The 16595-nt window shown below is 37.5% G+C and overlaps 2 long non-coding RNA genes across 2 annotated transcripts in view; one reads left to right on the top strand and one right to left on the bottom strand.

The window, feature by feature from the left end:
• The window catches only part of LOC139363786 (uncharacterized), a 264458-nt gene extending 252780 nt beyond the window's left edge, over positions 1-11678 (top strand). The window contains exon 4 of the long non-coding RNA XR_011624740.1: positions 10761-11678. This is a non-coding gene — a long non-coding RNA (uncharacterized lncRNA). The remainder of the gene's footprint in view (positions 1-10760) is intronic.
• The window catches only part of LOC105500040 (uncharacterized), a 108536-nt gene that overhangs the window by 9350 nt on the left and 82591 nt on the right, over positions 1-16595 (bottom strand). The gene's annotated exons all lie outside the window — the stretch shown is intronic.

Raw genomic sequence — 16595 nt, 5'->3', positions numbered from 1 at the left:
TGGTGAATTTTAAAGGAAAATTATGCCATGATAAAGCTTAATTCATTTAATTGTGGGAGTCTTTCCATGCCTGAATTTCTTAGTGGAATTTATCACCACTAAAAATCAGAAAACTACATTTGAATGCAGACTTTTAGAAAAAAACTTCAGAAACTATTTTTCCTACTTTGCCCTTAAATTTTTATTACATTCATTTCTAGTATTCTTTCACATCAATCATACTTATTTTTGCCATAACCTTAATGTGAATTTCACTGACCACACACTTTAATTACAGCCAATGAATCTTTTATCTAGACTGACACAACCACTGTCACTACCAATCTGAATTGTCTGGTCATATAATATCATCTCTTATATCCTAATATCTCACCTTTTTGTGAAAGTGAATATAAAGATAGTGAATACTGGGTATTTGTTTGTGTTCTATTTATTTATATCTTAAATGAAAATATAATATCTAACACATAAGTGTTTGAAAAATTATTTTCCATCTTACATGTGGGAACATGCCTCCAGCTCCATTCACGTCCCTGCAAAGGATATGATATTCTTTTTTATGGCTGCATAGTATACCATGGTGTATAGAACTAAATGATGAGAACACATGGACACATAGAGTGGTACAATACACACTGGGGCCTACTGAGGGTGGATGGATGGTGGGAGGAGGGAGAGGATAATAAAAAATAACAAATGGATACTAGGCTTAATACCTGGGTGATGAAATAATCTCTATCACAAACCCCCATGATACAAGTTTACCTATGTAAGAAACCTGTACTTCTATCCCTGAACATAAAAGAACAATTAAAAATATTTATTTTCAAATGTGTATGAACCTTGATCAATAGTAACCCCTTAATACTTATTTCTATATTATAACATTTATTAATATAAAAATAAAATATATTAACCTGACAAAGTGCCAATTTTTCATTAAAATTGCCATGGAAAATAGATAATATAATTTTATTTTTATACCTTCATAGGAATAATATCTAGGAATAACAAATAGTATAATGTAGAACTATGGAGGACACAGATATTATAAAAGAAATAGGGCAGAATTCAGCAAAATGCATTTACTCTTTAGTTCATGACATTCTTGGCTTTGCTTCAAGATTGAAACAAACTGAGAAATGATAAGGGGGTTTTGTCCATGAACCTACCTTCAACTACTATAATTAAGCACATTCTGAAACATTTCAGAAATAACTAATTGAACTAGAAGTTAAGAAAAAAATCATGGATGTGAAAGCGACTTCTATTGTATTCCTTTCATATAGAATAGGGGGAAAAAAAACACCAAAGCACAATAGATGTAAGCATGGTTTTAATCGATGCTGTCTGAATTTATCAGTGACATAAAGAAATGCTTGAACAGGTAGAGAAAATAGAGAAATGGACAAGATCTGAAAATAAGAGACAATAGAAGAAAAAAGCCAGTTACCAAATAAATAAAACATATTCCACAGCTGAAGAAAAACTGAAGGCTGTCACGGTGTTTCAGACAAAATCAATACATTGAATCTCAGATCTAGATAGAGGTAAAAAAGTGTGATGCACAGATAAATAATTTTTACTAGAAGCATGTAAAAATAAACAAGACACCTACATAAAATAAAATCTTTTAGCATTCTAATTTCTAAACAGGAAAGAGTGATAGTAAGTGAATTGCAATTGAACAATAAGACAGTTTTTATGTAACTATTGAATAATTTTTATATCCTATATCAAAAAAACTATTAAATGACAATAATAAAAATTAGAAGACTTAAATACAGCAACAGAAACAAGGGGCACTCAAGAAAAAAATTTTAAAGAGCTAGTAACTTCTGTTTTAAGTGTTCCAGATGTCAGAAAGAAAAGAATGAGAATGACAGATAATAAATAATAAATTGATTATTATGTTAGATAGTAGATATGAAGAGAATTATAGGAAAATAGATGTGGATGAAAAATAATGGGAGAGATTACGAATGGTCTCTGTGAAAAGGTAGAAATTGAGTGAAAAAATAGAGATGTGGACAACAAAGTCACAAAATATCTGGGCAAAAACTACCAAACAGAATATAAGCCCTCTACCCCAAAATATATATTAAACTTTCACAAATATATAAACAAATATTAAACCAGTTAATATGGTTTGGCTGTGTCCCCACCCAAATCTCATCTTGAATTGTAGGTTCCATAATCTCTACATTTTTGGGAGGGACCTGGGGGAAGGTAATTGAATCATGGGGGCGGTTTCCTTCATGCTATTCTCGTGGTAGTGAGTAAGTTCTCATGAGATCTGATGGTTTTATAAGGTGCTTCCCCCTTCACTCAGCTTGCATTCTTCTCATTTTTGCTGCTATGTGAAGGCAGTTGTGTTTGATTTCCCTTATGCCATGATTATAAGTTTCCTGAGGCCTCCCTAGCCATGTGGAACTGTGAGTCAGTTAAGCCTCTTTCCTTTAGAAATTACCCAGTCTTGGTTATGTCTTTATTAGCAACATGAGAATAGACTAATACAATAAATTGTTACTGCAGAGAGTGGAGTTCTGCTATAGGGATACCAGAAAATGTGGAAGCAACTTTGGAACTGGGCAACAGGCAGAGGTTGGAATAGTTTCGAGGACTCAAAAACAGACAGAAAAATATGGGAAGGTTTGGAACTTCTGAGAGATGTGGCATGCTCAGAAGATAGGAAGATGTGAAAAACTTTGGAACTTCCTAGAGACTTATTGAATGGCTTTGACCAAAATGCTGATAGTGATATGGACAATGAAGTCCAAGCTGAGATAGTCTCGGATGGAGATGAGGAACTTGTTGGGAACTGGAAAAAAGGTGACTCTTGCTATATTTTTAACAAAGAGACTGGTGGCATTTTGCATCTGCCATAGAGATCTGTGGAACTTGAACTCGAGAGAGATGATTTACAGTATATGGTGGAAGAAATTTCCAAGGAGCAAAGCATTCAAGATATGACTTGGGGCCAGGAGTGGTGGCTCATGCCTGTAATCCCAGCACTTTGGGAGACCAAGGCGGGTGGATCACGAGGTCAGGAGATCAAGACCACGGTGAAACCCTGTCTCTACTAAAAATACAAAAACGTAGCCAGGCGCGGTGGTGGGCGCCTGTAGTCCCAGCTACTCAGGAGGCTGAGGCAGGAGAATGGCATGAACCCGGAAGGCGGAGCTTGCAGTGAGCTGAAATCACGCCACTGCACTCCAGCATGGGTGACAGAGCGAGACTCCGTCTCAAAAAAATAAAAATAAAAATAAAAATAAAAGTGACTTGGGTGCTGTTAAAATAATTCAGTTTTATGTATTTAAAAAGATATGGTTTAGAATTTAGATTTATGTTTAAAAGGGAATCAGAGCATTAAAGTTTGGAAAATTTGTAGCCTAACCATACAATAGAAAATAAAAACATGAATTTTCCTAGGAGAAACTCAAGTGAGTTGCAGAAATTTGCATAAGTAACAAGGAGCCAAATGTTAACCACCAAGACAATAGGGAAAAATGTTCCCAGGGAATGTCAGAGACCTTCACAGCAGCCCCTTTGATCACAGGCCTTGAGGTCTAGGGCGATGAAATGGTTTAGTGGGCCAGGCCCAGGGCTTCCCTGCTATGTGCAGCCTAGAGATTTGGTGCCCTGTGTTCCAGCTGCTCCAGTCCCATCTAAAAGATCAAAATACAGCTCAGGCCATTGCTTCAGAGAGTGCAAGCCCCAAGCACTGGCAGCTTCCACATGGTGTTGAGCTTGCACATGCACAGAAGTCAATAATTGAGGTTTGGGAACCTCTGCCTATATTCCAGAGGATGTATGGAACACCTAGGCAGAAGTCTAATGCAGAACTCTCATAAAATAATCTCTGCTAGGGCAGTGCAGAAGGGAAATGTGCAGTTGAAGCCCACACACAAAGTCCCCACTGGGGCAGTGCCTAGTGGAGCTATGAGAAGACGACCACTATCCTCTAGACCCCACAATGGTAGATCCACCTACAGCTTGCACCGAGCTCCTGGCAAAGCCACAGATACTCAACACCAGCTCATGAAAAAAAAGCCAGGAGGGTGGCTGTACCCTGCAAAGCCACTGGGGTGGAGCTGCCCAAGGCCATAGGAGCCCACCTCTCGCATCAGCATGATCTGGATTTGAGACATAGAGTCAAAGGATATCATTTTGGATTTTTAAGGTTTAATGACTGCTCTATTGGATTTAAGACTTGTATGGGGCATATAGCCCCTTTGTTTTGGCTACTTCCTCCCATTTGGAATGGGTGTATTTCCCCAATGCCTGTACCCACATGGTATCTAGAAAGTAACTAACTTGCTTTCGATTTTACAGGCACGTAGGTGGAAGAGGCTTGCCTTGTCTCAGATGAGTCTTTGTATCTGGACTTTTAGGTTAATTCTGGAATGAGTTAAGACTTTGGGAGACTGTGGGAAAGGCATGATTGTGTTTTGAAATGTAAGGACATGAGACTTGGGAGGGTCCAGGGACAGAATTATATGGTTTGGCTGTGTCCCCACCCAAATTTCATCTTGAATTGTATTTTCCATAATTTCCACATGTGGTGGTTGGGACCTGATGGAAGGTAATTGAATTAACAACCCCATAATTGTTACCCCATAATTCTCATTATAATGAGTAAGTTCTCATGAGATCTGATGGTTTTGTAAGGGGCTTCCCCCTTCATTCAGCTTGCATTCTTCTCCTTCCTGCAACCATGTGAAGAAGGATGTGTTTGCTTCCCCTTTCACCATGATTGCAAGTTTCCTGGGGCCTGCCCAGCCAGGCTGAACCGTGGTCAATTAAACCTCTTTCCTTTATAAATTACCCTGTCTTTTTAGCAGCATGAGAATGGACTAATACACCAGTCTTCAGTCTAAACTGAATCAAAGTTTACAATTAGAATGCAAGTTCTAATGTACCTAAATATAGGAAATAAGACAAAATCAAAGAAATAAACAAGTAGTTATTAAACATATATGCTATGTCAGGCACTGTAATATACAAAACTGGGCTGAGTCCTGTTCTTTTAACCTTTACATTATAGGAAGCTCAAGAGACAGTGTAAAATATGAAGATGCTATAGGAACACAAAGAAGGGGTACCTAAGAGGCTTAGGGAGTTATAATGAATGAAATGTTTATGTCTCCAACAATTTAAATGTTGAAATCTTTTTGTTGTTGTGTTTTTTTGGTTTTTGTTTTGTTTTGTTTTGAGACAGAGTCTCATTCTGCCACCCAGGCTGGAGTGCAATAGTGCGAAACTCGGCTCACTGCAGTGTCTGCCTCCCAGGTTCATGTGATTCTCCTGCCTCAGCCTCCTGAGTAGCAGGGACTACAGGTGTGCTACATTGTGCTCGGCTAATTTTTATATTTTTAGTTAGAGATGGTGTTTCACCATGTTGGCCAGGATGGTCTTGATCTCCCGAACTCCTGATCCGCCCCCACCATGACCTCACAAAGTGCTGAGATTACAGGTGTGAGCCACCATACCTGACCATATGTTGAAATCTTAATTCCCAAAGTTATGGTATTAGGAAGTGGGGCTTTGGGGAGATGATTAAATCATTAGCACATAGCTCTCAAGAATGGGATTAGTCCCATAATAAAAGATGCTCAGTATAACTCTCTTGTCTATTCTGTCATGTGAGGTTACAATGAGAAGAAGGTCATCTGAGGAAGCAGACACTCACCAGACACTGAATTTCCCAGAACCTTGATCTTAGACTTTCCAGCCTTCAGACCCTTGATAAATAAATTTCTTTTGTTCATAAGCTACCAAGTCTATGGTATTTCATTACGGTAACCCAAATGAACTCAGAGAAGAGTCAAAAAAAGGTTTTATGGACAAAATGATATCCACATTGGGGAATGATTGATGTTTAGGAATTAGAAAAACAGAAAGGAGATGCTATTAAGGGTTTCAACAGAAATGAGTAGCAGCTGCAAAGACAAGAGGAGTATGAAAAAATAAATAAATAGTTCTGAAAATAATTCATAATGCCACTAAAGCTGAATGTGGGATTGGAGAGAGGGAGAGACACAGAATCCTAGAAAGATATTGAGAGATAATAAAAAGACTTCTAAACCCTCATCTTGAGACTGATGGGCAGCACATACAAGAAATATGACCAGATTTTTGTTTTTAAATGTTGCTTAGAGCTGTAGTACAAATGTTGGCCTTGCATATAACGCTAGGAGCACGAAAAAAAGTTTTATGGAACTGTGGTAATAAAAGAGAGAATTAAAGCTTAGAGTTAACTAGAATAGAAATTTAGGAGTACAGAGAAATATAAATATCCCTAAGATGTTTTAAGAGTGGTATAGAAAGGGACTAGCAACTGACTTAATGTGGAAAGAGAGGGTGAACAAGTTGGAGATGACTCCTGTTTCTGACTTGTGAGACTTAAGTGGATTATGTTAGAAATTGCTGTGAGGTAACAAAAGAAAAAAGCTGATGTGAATCAAGAGAAGATAAAATCAATAAAAGAAATATGAATTTTAGATTATTGTGAGAAATCAAAATAGAAATACCAAAAGGCAGTTTGATATAAGTAGTATTATATTCATCTCTATTTGACCAAGACAGCGATGGTTTATTCTTGCTGTTTGTAAGTGGAGCACTATCTTTCACTCTTACAAATCTTAGTTTGGATGATGAGTTAAATAGTGTAAGGCTCTGCAGCTGTAGAAATCTATCTGTAATAGAGGTATAGATTTTTCAGTTAAAAATAGATAGAGGCTAAAGCTGCCTGTATGAATGAGATTAACCACTACCAACATGGAGAATGAGATGGAAGATGAAAGAGAAAATAAATTTGAGAGTCATCAGTGTTTTTAGGGCAGGTAAATGACTTACAAAAAAATGAGTAAGAGTTACTATGGGATAAGAGTAAAACCAGAAGCTTATGATCATAGCTTTTGAAGTACGAAATTTCAGTTAAAGAGACATTCAACTCAATAAGCTAAAAATTGCACAAATAATATTGTTTCACATGGTATTGTTTGAAAATACCACTAATTATTTATCAAATTTATTGTTGATACCTATTTTCATTTTTTTCAGTGTTTTACTGCTAAGTAACATTTAATTTAGTTTACTGCTAAGTTTTACTGCTGCTATAAATTTTCTTGTACAAGTCTCAGCGCTTATGTGTAAGAGTTTACTCAGGGTACATTCTAAGATGTAGAATTGCTGGGTATCAGGATATGCAAATGTCTAACTACACTATATAATGTAAAACTGTTTTCCAAAGAAGTTTAACAAAATTATGTTCATATGAACAGCTTCTGGAAAACTCTACTTTTGCTGATCCTCAACAACATATAGCTTTATCATATTTACTCAAGTAAAATCCTGTGAATCTGCTGGGCATTTAATGGTATCTCATTTAGTTTTACTGTCCATTTTCCTAACTACTAATGAAATTATAGATAATTTGATACATTTATTTGCCATTTTGTTACTCTTTTCTAAGCTACTCTTTGTTTTTCTCTTAAGATAGTCTTTATTTAGTCTGTATACAAGCATTTTCATCCTATGTATTTCTTATTTTTTCATTCTCTTTAATGTGTCTTTTGATGACACATAGACTATTTTTTAAGAGGTTGCTATAAAACATATGATAGTTTTCATACATTATACATATATATGTATTTCTATGTACATTTGTATGTACATTGTATATATTTATAAAATAAATATGCATTTGTATGTATTATACATACAAATATGCATACGAATATGATGAGTTCCTAAAAACATTTTGAATTATGCATTTTGAAATAGCATGAATCTATATTTTATTTCTGAAGTGTTAAAATATAAAATAATTCATCTCTAACCTATTAACAACTACATCAAGCTTTCCCAAATATCACTAAGATATATTTAAACATTTATATAACAATGCACTTTTTGATGCTTGCATAATATAAAATATTTGTAATATTAGCTACCTAATTATTTACCATTTAATGAACTGATCAGTAGATATGTTTCTTTGCACGCAAATGATATTGAACAATTTATTGTAGAATAAAGAAATGGTGAAAAGGTATCAAAGGCATGTAAAAAATAGAAATTATTTTTGGTCAAAATGAGCCAACAAATGAGATTATTGACAAACATTTATTATTAAAGATTTGTCTAAGGAGAAGTTTCTTTGTAAGGAAGAGGATCCAGCTCATTGCTGTTTAGTTTTAAGATGAGCAAGAGAAAACTGTTAAAGTAATAAGTAAAACAATACATGCCTGAGAGTTCATTATGTCCAATATAAAGATATTGTGGAAATAATTATCTTTTCACTGAAGACTCCAGAAGAATAAGTAGATCAACCACATTCTCAAAACTATTTGAGATAGACAATCAGAAAGAAAAATAAAAATGAATGCACATACTCAAATACCTAATGTGGGTGTATATACATATGATTATTTATTTCCTGATAATGTGAGGCTACAGTTGTAAAGGAGTTTGAAAATATGATGCTTGTGTTTAAGTCATAGTCATAACATTTGTAATTATCAACTGGGTGTATGACATGTATTTTTTTTTTTTTTTTTTTTTTTTTACCAAAGATTCGGTGCCTAGAATGTGTGGTTCCTCTATAACAGAAGTTGCTTTGGACAAGTATGCAGGTTTTTCCATGTATTATTTCTCTTGAATCATCTAATACCGTCTTTTAAACTTAACTTCCTGAGCAAAACATTTACCTCACCAAGGATCACTTTCAAATGTTCAAATGTCTGGTGTCATTGCTATATTGACATGGTAACACATGAAATTATTCAACAATTGCTATCAATGCACTGCACATGATGTTTCTCTAATTTTGTAAAAATTATTATACCATGCTAGAAACTTTAGCTTTCAACAGACATTATTTTATTTAATTTATCAGTAACAGAAAAAATATGTACTTGAAGGTTACATGCATGGCCAAGCCTACCTCTTATAGCGATTAACTACTCTCAATATGCTTTATCACTTTTATTTTTCTTCTAATCAGTGGCTTTTATAGGACTTGAAGCCTTTCATGCTTTGTTTACAAACTTTTGTGCTTCTCAGAAACTTTTGGTTTACTTAAAAATATGGAAAGATGATCATGGTAATGCACACATGTTAAAACAATCTGAGCATTACTTCCTATAGAGAGAACATCTACAATAATATAGCAGCTCCTTCTATATCCTTGATATGCATCATGTTTAAATTTTTACATGCAAATCTATTATGGAGGAAGTTACACTTCCGTGTAGAATATAAGTAGTCACAAAGAATATTGCTCCCACCATAGCAATGAGAACGGGTACAAAAATTAACTTTTTCATTAAACGGCATCCCGTAGATGATGTCACAAAGCAACCAGGTTAACCAGAGTGACAAACCTCTCAGAAGAAAGATGGGACACTAAAACAATTTTATTTTTGACAGAACATGGGAGAAAAAAGTAGTCACCTTGAAAATAAATATGAAAATAGGTATATTTTCAAACACATCTTAAAGAACAATGCTAGCTAACGTGACAGTGTACAATCTCAGATAACTGTTGACAAAAGGGAGTTTGCACAAAGGAGTCTGCTTAAAGAACAATGCTAGCTAGTGTGACAGTGCACAATCTCAGGTAGTGGGGGATACAAGGGAGTTTGCACACATTTGCTAGATCTTTTCCATGAGCAACTACCAAGCAATAAAGATTGGGACCAGGGCCGAATACTTGAGAGAGCCTTCTTCAGTGGTGCAGGTGTGCAGGACCTTATAGTTCTGAGGTTGGATTAGTAGATTGTTGAGGATCCCAATCACTTTATAGGCCCCATGTGAGTATAAGATTGTTTTCATCTGCCCCTGGGGACAGGTAAAAGACCTACACTGTAACTTGCTATGACATCAGACAAAACCTGCATATTGCTAAGGGAAAAACAAGAAGTCTCCCACACCAGGACTCTGATCTGAACCCAGGAAAATGTTTACTGCCCCTTGGGTAGGGGTAGGAAATCTGTCTGTGGCCTTGACCTGCATAAGCAGAGACTGACTGATTCCAGGGAGAGGGTGAAGCTGAGGAGTCCAAGCCCACCTGTCCAACATGCTGCTTGACACTAGGCAAAAGCTATCTGTCACCAGGGACAGGTAAGGAGACCTGCTGGCCACAAGATTTCTGCACTCATAAATATAAAATATGCTACAGCATATATACTAGGTACAGTATATATACTAGGCAAAGGCTATCTGTCAATAGGGACAGGAGAAGAGACCTGCACATGTCCAAAGCCCTCCACCATTTCAAAGCAAAGATTAACTTCTGGGGAAGGACAGGAATCCTGCCTGTATTCTAGAACTTAACAGAGTAGTTACAAGAGTTTGTGTGTCTATAGGATAGTCAAGATTGCTGAGTCAAGTCAAATTTTGGGTCAGGCATACAAGACCTGCCTTATACTTCCTTTGCCAACTGTGGACTTTGAACTTAACATTTGCAGCAGTCCATCTCTTTGGGGAGGAGGTTGCTTGAAGAGAGACACTGCAAATAGTGAAAGATAATTTAAAAATACTACAAAGAAATTTATAAACAAAAGCTTTTCAATTACATGTGTTATATCAATTTATTGAAAGATATACATTATAGTAGAAGCCTGTAGAAGATTCTTTAATCTATTAAATAATTTGAACTTGTAGTTGCAAATTTTCACAAACGAAAACCCCAGGAAGTGCTATTTTTAGGAGATATTTCCAGAAAAGATAAAAGATGTCAAATGTTGTTTCAGGAATTAAGATGAGTTCAAAGAGCAAGATGGACGAATAGGAACAGCTCCAGTCTCCAGCTCCCAACGCGAGCAACACAGAAGATTGGTGATTTCTGCATTTTCAACTGAGGTACAGGGTTCATCTCACTAGGGAGTGCCGGACAATTGGTGCTGGTCAGCTGCTGCAGCCCAACCAGCCAGAGCTGAAGCAGGGCTAGGCATCACCTCACCCGGGAAGCGCAAGGGGGAAAGAAGTCCCTTTACCTAGCCAGAGGAACTGAGACACACAACACCTGGAAAATTGGGTAACTCCCACCCCAATACCACGCTTTATCAAGGGTCTTAGCAAACGGCACAACAGGAGATGGTATCCCACACCTGGCTGGGAGGGTCCCATGCCCACGGAGCCTCCCTCATTGCTAGCACAGCAGTCTGCATTCTAACAGCAAGGCAGCAGGGAGGCTGGGGGAGGGGTGTCCACCATTGCTGAGGTAAACAAAGCCACTGGGAAGCTCAAACTGGGGGGAGCCCACAGCAGCTCAAGGAGGCCTGCCTGTCTCTGTAGACTCCACCTCCGGGGACAGGGCACAGCTAAACAAACAAACAAACAAAAAGCAGCAGAAACCTCTGCAGATGCAAACGACCGTATCTGACAGCTTTGAAGAGAGCAGTGGATCTCCCAACATGGAGGTTGAGATCGGAGAATGGACAGACTGTCTGCTCAAGTGGGTCCCTGACCCCAAGTAGCCTAATTGGGAGACATCCCCCAGTAGGAGCAGACCGACACACCACACCTCACACAGTGGGGTACACCCCTGAGACAAAGCTTCCAAAGCAAGAATCAGACAGGTATACTCGCTGTTCAGAAATATTCTATCTTCTGCAGCCTCTGCTGCTGATACCCAGGCAAACAGGGTCTGGAGTGGACCTTAAGCAATCTCCAACAGACCTACAGCTGAGGGTCCTGACTGTTAGAAGGAAAACTAATAAACAGGAAGGACACCCACACCAAAACCCCATCAGTACGTCACCATCATCAAAGACCAAAGGCAGATAAAACCACAAAGATGGGGAAAAAGCAGGGCAGAAAAGCTGGAAATTCAAAAAATCAGAGTGCATTTCCCCCTCCAAAGGAACACAGCTCATCACCAGCAACGGATCAAAGCTGGACGGAGAATGACTTTGACGAGATGAGAGAAGAAGGCTTCAGTCCATCAAACTTCTCAGAGCTAAAGGAGGAATTACGTACCCAGCGCAAATAAACTAAAAATCTTGAAAAAAGAATGGAAGAATGGATAACTAGAATAATCAATGCAGAGAAGGCCATAAACGAACTGACAAAGATTAAAAACCATGACACGAGAAATACTTGACAAATGCACAAGCTTCAGTAACCGACTCGATCAACTGGAAGAAAGAGCAACAGCGATTGAGGATCAAATGAATGAAATGAAGAGAGAAGAGAAGTCTAAAGAAAAAAGAGGAAAAAGAAATTAACAAAGCCTTCAAGAAGTATGGGATTATGTGAAAAGACCAAATCTATGTCTGATTGGTGTGCCTGAAAATGATGGGGAAAATGGAACCAAGCTGGAAAACACTCTTCAGGATATCATCCAGGAGAACTTCCCCAACCTAGTAAGGCAGGCCAACATTCAAATTCAGGAAATACAGAGAACACCAAAAAGATACTCATCGAGAAGAGCAATTCCAAGACATATAATTGTCAGATTCACCAAAGTTGAAATGAAGGAAAAACTGTTAAGGGCAGCCAGAGAAAAAGGTCGGGTTACCCACAAAGGGAAGCCCATCAGACTAACAGCAGATCTCTTGGCAGAAACACTACAAGTCAGAAGAGAGTGGGGGCTGACATTCAACATTCTTAAAGAAAAGAATTTTAAACCCAGAATTTCATATCCAGCCAAACTAAGTTTCATAAGTGAAGGAGAAATAAAATCATTTACAGATAAGCAAATGCTTAGAGATTTTGTCATCACCAGGCCTGCCTTACAAGAGACCCTGAAGGAAGCACTAAACATGGAAAGGAACAACCGGTACCAGCCATTGCAAAAACATGCCAAAATGTAAAGACCATCGATGCTAGGAAGAAAATGCATCAATGAACAAGCAAAATAACCAGTTAATATCATAATGGCAGGATCAAGTTCACACATAACAATATTAACCTTAAATGTAAATGGACTAAATGCTCCAATTAAAAGACACAGACTGGCAAACTGGATAAAGAGTCCAGACCCATCAGTTTGCTGTATTCAAGAGACCCATCTCACATGAGGAGACACACATTGTCTCAAAATAAAGGGATGGAGGAAGATCTACCAAGCAAATGGAGAACAAAAAAAAAAGCACGGGTTGCAATCTTAGTCTTTTATAAAACAGACTTTAAACCATCAAAGATCAAAAGAGACAAAGAAGGCCATTACATAGTGGTAAAGGGATCAATTCAACAGGAAGAGCTAACTATCCTAAATATATATGTACCCAATACAGGAGCACCCAGATTCATAAAGCAAGTCCTTAGAGACTTACAAAGAGACTCTGACTCCCATACAATAATAATGGGAGACTTCACACCCCACTGTCAACATTAGACAGATCAACGAACAGAAAGTTAACAGGGATATCCAGGAATTGAACTCATCTCTGCACCAAGCAGACCTAATAGACATCTACAGAACTCTCCACCCCAAATTAACAGAATATACATTCTTCTCAGCACCATACCACACTTATTCCAAAATTGACCACATAATTGGAAGTAAAGCACTTCTCAGCAAATGTAAAAGAACAGAAATTATAACAAACTATCTCTCAGACCACAGTGCAATCAAATGAGAACTCAGGAATAAAATACTCAATCAAAACCACTCAACTACATGGAAACTGAACAATCTGCTCCTGAATGACTACTGGGTACATAACGAAATGAAGGCAGAAAAAAGATGTTCCTTGAAACCAATGAGAACAAAGATACCACATACCAGAATCTCTGGGACACATTAAAGCAGTGTGTAGAGGGAAATTTATAGCACTAAATGCCCACAAGAGAAAGCAGGAAAGATCTAAAATTGACACTCTAACATCACAATTAAAAGAACTAGAGAGGCAAGAGCAAACATATTCAAAAGCTAGCGGAAGGCAAAATATAATAAGATCAGAGCCAAACTGAAGGAGATAGAGACAAAAAAAAAATCCTCCAAAAAATCAATGAATCCAGGAGTTGGTTTTTTGAAAAATCAACAAAATTGATAGACTGCTAACAAGACTAATAAAGAAGAAAAGAGAGAAGAATCAAATAGACACAATAAAAAATGATAAAGGGGATGTCACCACCGACCCCACAGAAATACAAACTACCATCAGAGAATACTATAAACACCACTATGCAAAAAAACTAGAAAACCTAGAAGAAATGGATAATTTCCTGGACACTTACACTCTACCACGACTAAACCAGGAAGAAGTTGAATTCCTGAATAGACCAATAGCAGGCTCTGAAATTGAGGCAATAATTAATAGCCCAACCAAAAAAAGTCCAGGACCAGATGGATTCACAGCTGAATTCTACCAGAGGTACAAGGAGGAGCTAGTACCATTCCTTCTGAAACTATTCCAATCAATAGAAAAAGAGGGAATCCACCCTAACTCATTTTATGAGGCCAACATCATCCTGATAACAAAGCCTGGCAGGGTCACAACAAAAAAAGAGAATTTTAGACCAATATCCCTGATAAACATCGATACAAAAATCTTCAATAAAATACTGGCAAACCAAATCCAGCAGCACATCCAAAAGCTTATCCACCATGATCAAGTGGGCTTCATCCCTGGGATGCAAGGTTGGTTCAACATATGCAAATCAATAAACATAAGCCAGCATATAAACAGAACCAAAGACCAAAACCACATGATTATCTCAATAGATGCAGAAAAGGCCCATGACAAAATTCAACAGCCCTTCATGCTAAAAACGCTCAATAAATTCGGTATTGATGGAACGTATCTCAAAATAGTAAGAGCTATTTATGACAAACCCACAGCCAATATCATACTGTATGGGCAAAATCTGGAAGCATTCCTTTGAAAACTGGCACAAGACAGGGATGCCCTCTCTCACCACTCCTATTCAACATAGTGTTGGAAGTTCTGGCTAGGGCAATCAGGCAAGAGAAAGAAATCAGGGGAATTCAGTTAGGAAAAGAAGAAGTCAAATTGTCCCTGTTTGCAGATGACATGATTGTATATTTAGAAAACCCCATCATCTCAGCCCCAAATCTCCTTAAGCTGATAAACAACTTCAGCAAAGTCTCAGGATACAAAATTAATGTGCAAAAATCACTAGCATTCTTATACACCAGTAACAGACAAACAGAGAGCCAAATCATGAATGAACTTCCATTCACAATTGCTTCAAAGAGAATAAAATACCTAGAAATCCAACTTAAAGGGATGTAAAAGACCTCTTCAAGGAGAACTACAAACCACTGCTCAGTGAAATAAAAGAGGACACAAACAAATGGAAGAACATACCATGATCATGGATAGGAAGAATCAATATTGTGAAAATGGCCATACTGCCCAAGGTAATTTACAGATTCAGTGCCATCCCCATTAAGTTACGAATGACTTTCTTCACAGAATTGGAAAAAAAAACTGCTTTAAAGTTCATATAGAACAAAAAAAGAGCCCGCATTGCCAAGACAATTCTGAGCCAAAAGAATAAAGCTGGAGGCATCACGCTACCTGACTTCAAACTATACTACAAGGATACAGTAACCAAAACAGCATGGTACTGGTACCAAAACAGAGATATAGACCAATGAAACAGAACAGAGTCCTCAGAAATAATACCACACATCTACAGTCATCTAATCTTTCACAAACCTGACAAAAACAAGAAATGGGGAAAAGATTCCCTATTTAATAAGTGGTGCTGGGAAAACTGGCTAGTCATAAGTAGAAAGCTGAAACTGGATCCTTTCCTTACTCCTTATATGAAAATTAATTCAAGATGGATTAGAGACCTAAATGTTAGACCTAATACCATTAAAAACCCTAGAAGAAAATCTAGGTAATACCATTCAGGACATAGGCATGGGCAAGGACTTCATGTCTAAAACACCAAAAGCAACGGCAACAAAAGCCAAAATTGATAAATGAGATCTAAATAAACTAAAGAGCTTCTGCACAGCAAAAGAAACTACCATCAGAGTGAACAGGCAACCTACAGAATGGGAGAAAATTTTTGCAATCTACTCATCTGACAAAGGGCTAATATCCAGAACCTACAAAGAACTCAAACAAATTTACAAGAAAAAACAAACAAACAACCCCATCAAAAAGTGGGCAAAGGATATGAACAGACATTTCTCAAAAGAAGGCATGCATACAGCCAACAGACATGTGAAAAAATGCTCATCATCACTGGCCATCAGAGAAATGCAAATCAAAACCACAATGAGATACCATTTCACACCAGTTAGAATGGCAATCATTAAAAAGTCAGGAAACAACAGGTGTTGGAGAGGATGTGGAGAAATAGGAACACTTTTACACTGTTAGTGGGATTGTAAACTAGTTCAACCATTATGGAAAACAGTATGGTGATGCCTCAAGGATCTAGAACTAGAAGTACCATATGACCCAGCCATGCCTTTACTGGGTATATACCCAAAGGATTATAAATCATGCTGGCCTAAAGACACATGCACACATATGTTCATTGCCACACTATTCACAATAGCAAAGACTTGGAATCAACCCAAATGTCCATCAGTGACAGACTGGATTAAGAAAATGTGGCACATATACACCATGGAGTACTATGCAGCCATCAAA

The sequence above is a fragment of the Macaca nemestrina genome, chromosome 6 (genome assembly GCF_043159975.1).
Source record: "Macaca nemestrina isolate mMacNem1 chromosome 6, mMacNem.hap1, whole genome shotgun sequence".
Classification (NCBI taxonomy): Eukaryota; Metazoa; Chordata; class Mammalia; order Primates; family Cercopithecidae; genus Macaca; species Macaca nemestrina.
The sequence above is the reverse complement of the archived record's forward strand: the minus strand, read 5'-3'. Positions and strand labels throughout refer to the sequence as shown.